We start from the raw sequence: 10,908 nt of genomic DNA on the forward strand, positions 1-10,908 counted from the left end.
CCCCTACTTTTGGAGTTGGTACTGCGATTGCGCAGCTCTGATCTCCAGTCTCTCTCCTCCTAGCTTCTCCTGAAAATGCATTCCTCTGAGCATCACTGTCATTGCCTATGTGAGGAATTTTCCTGAAGGAAAGGTCACACCCTGGCACCCCCACATTACATGAGTGGCAAAGATCCTGTACCCTAGATTCCTGAAAGTACTTCATCCATTGTGGGGGTTTATAGTTCACATAAGTCTAATCTCAGTGTCTCCTGTCATCTGAACCATGACAAGGAAGCTTTACAAGGCAAAGGGACCAAAGGCCCTGAAGGGAGCTAAGCAAGTCCCCCAGGACATCTGGGAGAACATGTTTGCTTCGCTGTGTTCGGGTGTTCAGGCTGTGAATGTGTTGATGATTTAATCGAACAGGACTGTGTACACACGTCTTCAGAAATGTAGAGCCAGCTACTCCTAGAACACATCCCAAGGCCATCCGCAGTGGTCCTCTCTGTATATCTGAGTTCAAGAAAGAATATTTAGGTCCCTTTCTTGGCAGCTGCTTAAGTCGTAGCAATGTAAGTTGACTTGTTCCATCCGATTATATTTACAGAAAATCAAAGTGGTTGCCAAGCCCAAGAAGGACAAGAGGCAAACTACCCAGTGTAAGTGATTACCATGGACTGTTAATGAGATCGATGGTGATATGGACATGTCCCCCATGGAACCCAGGAGAAAACAGCTCTGCAACTAGACAACCCCAAAGTAGATCCTTGAACTAATTTGCTTGCCTGCATTTATTTCAGGGGTTGGAAAGCAAGTTGATTTATTTCTTACTTTAAAATAGAGTTCAGGTGAGCAGATAATGTTCTACACTCTCTTATGGTAGGAGAAAAGCTTCATATTGGACACAGTAGTGAAAGAACAGGGCCTGGAATCCCCACATCAGGAAGCTTTCTTCACTGGGACTCTGCAAGTAAATTGCAGCAAAATGCAGGTTCCATGTTTCTCATGGTGTGCATGCCGTATCTGCACCATGCAGGGAGGTTGAGTCTCCTTGCTCAGCAGCATGTTATCTGACCAGTGCATTGAGGACCTGCTGCTCTGCAACCCCCCCACCCCCGCCCAACACCCACACTGTTCTTCAATTCCATCCACAGTCAGTCTCTGCGCTAGTCCGAGAAGGATTGTATGGTTCCTCTTCTCCAAAGGGAAAACCACTCTGCTGTCTCTGGCCCCTCATTTAGCCTCCCTTCAGGACCAACTGAGAAGTTGCCAAATCTAAACTTGCAGTTTTTAACATTCTATCTCCTCACACGCTTGGGTTCAACAGGGAACTACAAGAGGTGGAGGACATTACTGCAGTTTTGCAGGACTCTTTGAATGAGAAGTATTTGATTCATTCCAGGTGCTATGACTTCTGTGACTTCCACCAGACTCTTAACGCTCCAGAGTTCCAACCTGAGGAACAGCTTGTGTGGTGTTTTCTGGACATGGATGGTGAGGACACACCTGAAAAATAGATTGAGGCCCCAGAGGTCTTCCATGGAGCATTCCCAGTCTTTAGCTCAACTCTCTGTGTGATTGAAAGCTGTGTCTGCTGCAAGCCCTGCAGATACTCCTTGGTTTGAGTGAAACTCTAGGACTTCATTCATGCACACACATAAGGACAGTCATTTTTCACCCCTCCTAGTCTCAGGGCACACCAGTCTGACTTGATGCACATTAGACCATGAAGGCTGTGGAAACAATGCATGCCATGGTGAGGAAAGTCAGTGCATCCTACAGTCTGTTTTCGTTTACTGGGTCATTTCATGTCCCTGTTACATGTCATTTCTGAACAGTGTTCCTTCAGCATCACCCATTGTCTAAGGGCGATGTTAGGCTTGCCCCTACTTTTGGAGTTGGTACTGCGATTGCGCAGCTCTGATCTCCAGTCTCTCTCCTCCTAGCTTCTCCTGAAAATGCATTCCTCTGAGCATCACTGTCATTGCCTATGTGAGGAATTTTCCTGAAGGAAAGGTCACACCCTGGCACCCCCACATTACATGAGTGGCAAAGATCCTGTACCCTAGATTCCTGAAAGTACTTCATCCATTGTGGGGGTTTATAGTTCACATAAGTCTAATCTCAGTGTCTCCTGTCATCTGAACCATGACAAGGAAGCTTTACAAGGCAAAGGGACCAAAGGCCCTGAAGGGAGCTAAGCAAGTCCCCCAGGACATCTGGGAGAACATGTTTGCTTCGCTGTGTTCGGGTGTTCAGGCTGTGAATGTGTTGATGATTTAATCGAACAGGACTGTGTACACACGTCTTCAGAAATGTAGAGCCAGCTACTCCTAGAACACATCCCAAGGCCATCCGCAGTGGTCCTCTCAGTATATCTGAGTTCAAGAAAGAATATTTAGGTTCCTTTCTTGGCAGCTGCTTAAGTCGTAGCAATGTAAGTTGACTTGTTCCATCCGATTATATTTACAGAAAATCAAAGTGGTTGCCAAGCCCAAGAAGGACAAGAGGCAAACTACCCAGTGTAAGTGATTACCATGGACTGTTAATGAGATCGATGGTGATATGGACATGTCCCCCATGGAACCCAGGAGAAAACAGCTCTGCAACTAGACAACCCCAAAGTAGATCCTTGAACTAATTTGCTTGCCTGCATTTATTTCAGGGGTTGGAAAGCAAGTTGATTTATTTCTTACTTTAAAATAGAGTTCAGGTGAGCAGATAATGTTCTACACTCTCTTATGGTAGGAGAAAAGCTTCATATTGGACACAGTAGTGAAAGAACAGGGCCTGGAATCCCCACATCAGGAAGCTTTCTTCACTGGGACTCTGCAAGTAAATTGCAGCAAAATGCAGGTTCCATGTTTCTCATGGTGTGCATGCCGTATCTGCACCATGCAGGGAGGTTGAGTCTCCTTGCTCAGCAGCATGTTATCTGACCAGTGCATTGAGGACCTGCTGCTCTGCAACCCCCCCACCCCCCCCAACACCCACACTGTTCTTCAATTCCATCCAGTCAGTCTCTGCGCTAGTCCGAGAAGGATTGTATGGTTCCTCTTCTCCAAAGGGAAAACCACTCTGCTGTCTCTGGCCCCTCATTTAGCCTCCCTTCAGGACCAACTGAGAAGTTGCCAAATCTAAACTTGCAGTTTTTAACATTCTATCTCCTCACACGCTTGGGTTCAACAGGGAACTACAAGAGGTGGAGGACATTACTGCAGTGTTGCAGGACTCTTTGAATGAGAAGTATTGGATTCATTCCAGGTGCTATGACTTGTGTGACTTCCACCAGACTCTTAACGCTCCAGAGTTCCAACCTGAGGAACAGCTTGTGTGGTGTTTTCTGGACATGGATGGTGAGGACACCCCTGAAAATTAGATTGGGGCCGCAGAGGTCTTCCATGGAGCATTCCCAGTCTTTAGCTCAACTCTCTGTGTGATTGAAAGCTGTGTCTGCTGCAAGCCCTGCAGATACTCCTTGGTTTGAGTGAAACTCTAGGACTGCATTCATGCACACACATAAGGACAGTCAGTTTTCACCCCTCCTAGACTCAGGGCACACCAGTCTGACTTGATGCACATTAGACCATGAAGGCTGTGGAAACAATGCATGCCATGGTGAGGAAAGTCAGTGCATCCTACAGTCTGTTTTCGTTTACTGGGTCATTTCATGTCCCTGTTACATGTCATTTCTGAACAGTGTTCCTTCAGCATCACCCATTGTCTAAGGGCGATGTTAGGCTTGCCCCTACTTTTGGAGTTGGTACTGCGATTGCGCAGCTCTGATCTCCAGTCTCTCTCCTCCTAGCTTCTCCTGAAAATGCATTCCTCTGAGCATCACTGTCTTTGCCTATGTGAGGAACTTTCCTGAAGGAAAGGTCACACCCTGGCACCCCCACATTACATGAGTGGCAAAGATCCTGTACCCTAGATTCCTGAAAGTACTTCATCCATTGTGGGGGTTTATAGTTCACATAAGTCTAATCTCAGTGTCTCCTGTCATCTGAACCATGACAAGGAAGCTTTACAAGGCAAAGGGACCAAAGGCCCTGAAGGGAGCTAAGCAAGTCCCCCAGGATATCTGGGAGAACATGTTTGCTTCGCTGTGTTCGGGTGTTCAGGCTGTGAATGTGTTGATGATTTAATCGAACAGGACTGTGTACACACGTCTTCAGAAATGTAGAGCCAGCTACTCCTAGAACACATCCCAAGGCCATCCGCAGTGGTCCTCTCAGTATATCTGAGTTCAAGAAAGAATATTTAGGTCCCTTTCTTGGCAGCTGCTTAAGTCGTAGCAATGTAAGTTGACTTGTTCCATCCGATTATATTTACAGAAAATCAAAGTGGTTGCCAAGCCCAAGAAGGACAAGAGGCAAACTATCCAGTGTAAGTGATTACCACGGACTGTTAATGAGATCGATGGTGATATGGACATGTCCCCCGTGGAACCCAGGAGAAAACAGCTCTGCAACTAGACAACCCCAAAGTAGATCCTTGAACTAATTTGCTTGCCTGCATTTATTTCAGGGGTTGGAAAGCAAGTTGATTTATTTCTTACTTTAAAATAGAGTTCAGGTGAGCAGATAATGTTCTACACTCTCTTATGGTAGGAGAAAAGCTTCATATTGGACACAGTAGTAAAAGAACAGGGCCTGGAATCCCCACATCAGGAAGCTTTCTTCACTGGGACTCTGCAAGTAAATTGCAGAAAAATGCAGGTTCCATGTTTCTCATGGTGTGCATGCCGTATCTGCACCATGCAGGGAGGTTGAGTCTCCTTGCTCAGCAGCATGTTATCTGACCAGTGCATTGAGGACCTGCTGCTCTGCAACCCCCCCACCCCCACCCAACACCCACACTGTTCTTCAATTCCATCCACAGTCAGTCTCTTCGCTAGTCCGAGAAGGATTGTATGGTTCCTCTTCTCCAAAGGGAAAACCACTCTGCTGTCTCTGGCCCCTCATTTAGCCTCCCTTCAGGACCAACTGAGAAGTTGCCAAATCTAAACTTGCAGTTTTTAACATTCTATCTCCTCACACGCTTGGGTTCAACAGGGAACTACAAGAGGTGGAGGACATTACTGCAGTGTTGCAGGACTCTTTGAATGAGAAGTATTGGATTCATTCCAGGTGCTATGACTTGTGTGACTTCCACCAGACTCTTAACGCTCCAGAGCTCCAACCTGAGGAACAGCTTGTGTGGTGTTTTCTGGACATGGATGGTGAGGACACCCCTGAAAAATAGATTGGGGCCCCAGAGGTCTTCCATGGAGCATTCCCAGTCTTTAGCTCAACTCTCTGTGTGATTGAAAGCTGTGTCTGCTGCAAGCCCTGCAGATACTCCTTGGTTTGAGTGAAACTCTAGGACTGCATTCATGCACACACATAAGGACAGTCAGTTTTCACCCCTCCTAGTCTCAGGGCACACCAGTCTGACTTGATGCACATTAGACCATGAAGGCTGTGGAAAGAATGCATGCCATGGTGAGGAAAGTCAGTGCATCCTACAGTCTGTTTTCGTTTACTGGGTCATTTCATGTCCCTGTTACATGTCATTTCTGAACAGTGTTCCTTCAGCATCACCCATTGTCTAAGGGCGATGTTAGGCTTGCCCCTACTTTTGGAGTTGGTACTGCGATTGCGCAGCTCTGATCTCCAGTCTCTCTCCTCCTAGCTTCTCCTGAAAATGCATTCCTCTGAGCATCACTGTCATTGCCTATGTGAGGAATTTTCCTGAAGGAAAGGTCACACCCTGGCACCCCCACATTACATGAGTGGCAAAGATCCTGTACCCTAGATTCCTGAAAGTACTTCATCCATTGTGGGGGTTTATAGTTCACATAAGTCTAATCTCAGTGTCTCCTGTCATCTGAACCATGACAAGGAAGCTTTACAAGGCAAAGGGACCAAAGGCCCTGAAGGGAGCTAAGCAAGTCCCCCAGGACATCTGGGAGAACATGTTTGCTTCGCTGTGTTCGGGTGTTCAGGCTGTGAATGTGTTGATGATTTAATCGAACAGGACTGTGTACACACGTCTTCAGAAATGTAGAGCCAGCTACTCCTAGAACACATCCCAAGGCCATCCGCAGTGGTCCTCTCAGTATATCTGAGTTCAAGAAAGAATATTCAGGTCCCTTTCTTGGCAGCTGCTTAAGTCGTAGCAATGTAAGTTGACTTGTTCCATCCGATTATATTTACAGAAAATCAAAGTGGTTGCCAAGCCCAAGAAGGACAAGAGGCAAACTACCCAGTGTAAGTGATTACCATGGACTGTTAATGAGATCGATGGTGATATGGACATGTCCCCCATGGAACCCAGGAGAAAACAGCTCTGCAACTAGACAACCCCAAAGTAGATCCTTGAACTAATTTGCTTGCCTGCATTTATTTCAGGGGTTGGAAAGCAAGTTGATTTATTTCTTACTTTAAAATAGAGTTCAGGTGAGCAGATAATGTTCTACACTCTCTTATGGTAGGAGAAAAGCTTCATATTGGACACAGTAGTGAAAGAACAGGGCCTGGAATCCCCACATCAGGAAGCTTTCTTCACTGGGACTCTGCAAGTAAATTGCAGCAAAATGCAGGTTCCATGTTTCTCATGGTGTGCATGCCGTATCTGCACCATGCAGGGAGGTTGAGTCTCCTTGCTCAGCAGCATGTTATCTGACCAGTGCATTGAGGACCTGCTGCTCTGCAACCCCCCCACCCCCACCCAACACCCACACTGTTCTTCAATTCCATCCACAGTCAGTCTCTGCGCTAGTCCGAGAAGGATTGTATGGTTCCTCTTCTCCAAAGGGAAAACCACTCTGCTGTCTCTGGCCCCTCATTTAGCCTCCCTTCAGGACCAACTGAGAAGTTGCCAAATCTAAACTTGCAGTTTTTAACATTCTATCTCCTCACACGCTTGGGTTCAACAGGGATCTACAAGAGGTGGAGGACATTACTGCAGTTTTGCAGGACTCTTTGAATGAGAAGTATTGGATTCATTCCAGGTGCTATGACTTGTGTGACTTCCACCAGACTCTTAACGCTCCAGAGCTCCAACCTGAGGAACAGCTTGTGTGGTGTTTTCTGGACATGGATGGTGAGGACACCCCTGAAAAATAGATTGGGGCCCCAGAGGTCTTCCATGGAGCATTCCCAGTCTTAACTCAACTCTCTGTGTGATTGAAAGCTGTGTCTGCTGCAAGCCCTGCAGATACTCCTTGGTTTGAGTGAAACTCTAGGACTGCATTCATGCACACACATAAGGACAGTCATTTTTCACCCCTCCTAGTCTCAGGGCACACCAGTCTGACTTGATGCACATTAGACCATGAAGGCTGTGGAAACAATGCATGCCATGGTGAGGAAAGTCAGTGCATCCTACAGTCTGTTTTCGTTTACTGGGTCATTCATGTCCCTGTTACATGTCATTTCTGAACAGTGTTCCTTCAGCATCACCCATTGTCTAAGGGCGATGTTAGGCTTGCCCCTACTTTTGGAGTTGGTACTGCGATTGCGCAGCTCTGATCTCCAGTCTCTCTCCTCCTAGCTTCTCCTGAAAATGCATTCCTCTGAGCATCACTGTCATTGCCTATGTGAGGAATTTTCCTGAAGGAAAGGTCACACCCTGGCACCCCCACATTACATGAGTGGCAAAGATCCTGTACCCTAGATTCCTGAAAGTACTTCATCCATTGTGGGGGTTTATAGTTCACATAAGTCTAATCTCAGTGTCTCCTGTCATCTGAACCATGACAAGGAAGCTTTACAAGGCAAAGGGACCAAAGGCCCTGAAGGGAGCTAAGCAAGTCCCCCAGGACATCTGGGAGAACATGTTTGCTTCGCTGTGTTCGGGTGTTCAGGCTGTGAATGTGTTGATGATTTAATCGAACAGGACTGTGTACACACGTCTTCAGAAATGTAGAGCCAGCTACTCCTAGAACACATCCCAAGGCCATCCGCAGTGGTCCTCTCAGTATATCTGAGTTCAAGAAAGAATATTTAGGTCCCTTTCTTGGCAGCTGCTTAAGTCGTAGCAATGTAAGTTGACTTGTTCCATCCGATTATATTTACAGAAAATCAAAGTGGTTGCCAAGCCCAAGAAGGACAAGAGGCAAACTACCCAGTGTAAGTGATTACCATGGACTGTTAATGAGATCGATGGTGATATGGACATGTCCCCCATGGAACCCAGGAGAAAACAGCTCTGCAACTAGACAACCCCAAAGTAGATCCTTGAACTAATTTGCTTGCCTGCATTTATTTCAGGGGTTGGAAAGCAAGTTGATTTATTTCTTACTTTAAAATAGAGTTCGGGTGAGCAGATAATGTTCTACACTCTCTTATGGTAGGAGAAAAGCTTCATATTGGACACAGTAGTGAAAGAACAGGGCCTGGAATCCCCACATCAGGAAGCTTTCTTCACTGGGACTCTGCAAGTAAATTGCAGCAAAATGCAGGTTCCATGTTTCTCATGGTGTGCATGCCGTATCTGCACCATGCAGGGAGGTTGAGTCTCCTTGCTCAGCAGCATGTTATCTGACCAGTGCATTGAGGACCTGCTGCTCTGCAACCCCCCCACCCCCACCCAACACCCACACTGTTCTTCAATTCCATCCACAGTCAGTCTCTGCGCTAGTCCGAGAAGGATTGTATGGTTCCTCTTCTCCAAAGGGAAAACCACTCTGCTGTCTCTGGCCCCTCATTTAGCCTCCCTTCAGGACCAACTGAGAAGTTGCCAAATCTAAACTTGCAGTTTTTAACATTCTATCTCCTCACACGCTTGGGTTCAACAGGGAACTACAAGAGGTGGAGGACATTACTGCAGTGTTGCAGGACTCTTTGAATGAGAAGTATTGGATTCATTCCAGGTGCTATGACTTGTGTGACTTCCACCAGACTCTTAACGCTCCAGAGCTTCAACCTGAGGAACAGCTTGTGTGGTGTTTTCTGGACATGGATGGTGAGGACACCCCTGAAAAATAGATTGGGGCCCCAGAGGTCTTCCATGGAGCATTCCCAGTCTTTAGCTCAACTCTCTGTGTGATTGAAAGCTGTGTCTGCTGCAAGCCCTGCAGATACTCCTTGGTTTGAGTGAAACTCTAGGACTGCATTCATGCACACACATAAGGACAGTCATTTTTCACCCCTCCTAGTCTCAGGGCACACCAGTCTGACTTGATGCACATTAGACCATGAAGGCTGTGGAAACAATGCATGCCATGGTGAGGAAAGTCAGTGCATCCTACAGTCTGTTTTCGTTTACTGGGTCATTTCATGTCCCTGTTACATGTCATTTCTGAACAGTGTTCCTTCAGCATCACCCATTGTCTAAGGGCGATGTTAGGCTTGCCCCTACTTTTGGAGTTGGTACTGCGATTGCGCAGCTCTGATCTCCAGTCTCTCTCCTCCTAGCTTCTCCTGAAAATGCATTCCTCTGAGCATCACTGTCATTGCCTATGTGAGGAATTTTCCTGAAGGAAAGGTCACACCCTGGCACCCCCACATTACATGAGTGGCAAAGATCCTGTACCCTAGATTCCTGAAAGTACTTCATCCATTGTGGGGGTTTATAGTTCACATAAGTCTAATCTCAGTGTCTCCTGTCATCTGAACCATGACAAGGAAGCTTTACAAGGCAAAGGGACCAAAGGCCCTGAAGGGAGCTAAGCAAGTCCCCAGGACATCTGGGAGAACATGTTTGCTTCGCTGTGTTCGGGTGTTCAGGCTGTGAATGTGTTGATGATTTAATCGAACAGGACTGTGTACACACGTCTTCAGAAATGTAGAGCCAGCTACTCCTAGAACACATCCCAAGGCCATCCGCAGTGGTCCTCTCAGTATATCTGAGTTCAAGAAAGAATATTTAGGTCCCTTTCTTGGCAGCTGCTTAAGTCGTAGCAATGTAAGTTGACTTGTTCCATCCGATTATATTTACAGAAAATCAAAGTGGTTGCCAAGCCCAAGAAGGACAAGAGGCAAACTACCCAGTGTAAGTGATTACCATGGACTGTTAATGAGATCGATGGTGATATGGACATGTCCCCCATGGAACCCAGGAGAAAACAGCTCTGCAACTAGACAACCCCAAAGTAGATCCTTGTACTAATTTGCTTGCCTGCATTTATTTCAGGGGTTGGAAAGCAAGTTGATTTATTTCTTACTTTAAAATAGAGTTCAGGTGAGCAAATAATGTTCTACACTCTCTTAAGGTAGGAGAAAAGCTTCATATTGGACACAGTAGTGAAAGAACAGGGCCTGGAATCCCCACATCAGGAAGCTTTCTTCACTGGGACTCTGCAAGTAAATTGCAGCAAAATGCAGGTTCCATGTTTCTCATGGTGTGCATGCCGTATCTGCACCATGCAGGGAGGTTGAGTCTCCTTGCTCAGCAGCATGTTATCTGACCAGTGCATTGAGGACCTGCTGCTCTGCAACCCCCCCACCCCCACCCAACACCCACACTGTTCTTCAATTCCATCCACAGTCAGTCTCTTCGCTAGTCCGAGAAGGATTGTATGGTTCCTCTTCTCCAAAGGGAAAACCACTCTGCTGTCTCTGGCCCCTCATTTAGCCTCCCTTCAGGACCAACTGAGAAGTTGCCAAATCTAAACTTTCAGTTTTTAACATTCTATCTCCTCACACGCTTGGGTTCAACAGGGAACTACAAGAGGTGGAGGACATTACTGCAGTGTTGCAGGACTCTTTGAATGAGAAGTATTGGATTCATTCCAGGTGCTATGACTTGTGTGACTTCCACCAGACTCTTGACGCTCCAGAGCTCCAACCTGAGGAACAGCTTGTGTGGTGTTTTCTGGACATGGATGGTGAGGACACCCCTGAAAAATAGATTGGGGCCCCAGAGGTCTTCCATGGAGCATTCCCAGTCTTTAGCTCAACTCTCTGTGTGATTGAAAGCTGTGTCTGCTGCAAGCCCTGC

The 10,908-nt window shown here is 46.7% G+C and overlaps 1 long non-coding RNA gene across 1 annotated transcript; it reads left to right on the plus strand.

The window, feature by feature from the left end:
• The first annotated feature begins 8,394 nt into the window (after nucleotides 1–8,394).
• Nucleotides 8,395–10,433, plus strand: LOC141415072 (uncharacterized). The gene is made up of 2 exons (XR_012440099.1): nucleotides 8,395–8,931; nucleotides 9,909–10,433. It is a non-coding gene; the product is annotated as an uncharacterized lncRNA (long non-coding RNA).
• Nucleotides 10,434–10,908: the final 475 nt, after the last annotated feature.

The sequence above is a fragment of the Castor canadensis genome, chromosome 12 (genome assembly GCF_047511655.1).
Source record: "Castor canadensis chromosome 12, mCasCan1.hap1v2, whole genome shotgun sequence".
Taxonomy (NCBI): Eukaryota; Metazoa; Chordata; class Mammalia; order Rodentia; family Castoridae; genus Castor; species Castor canadensis.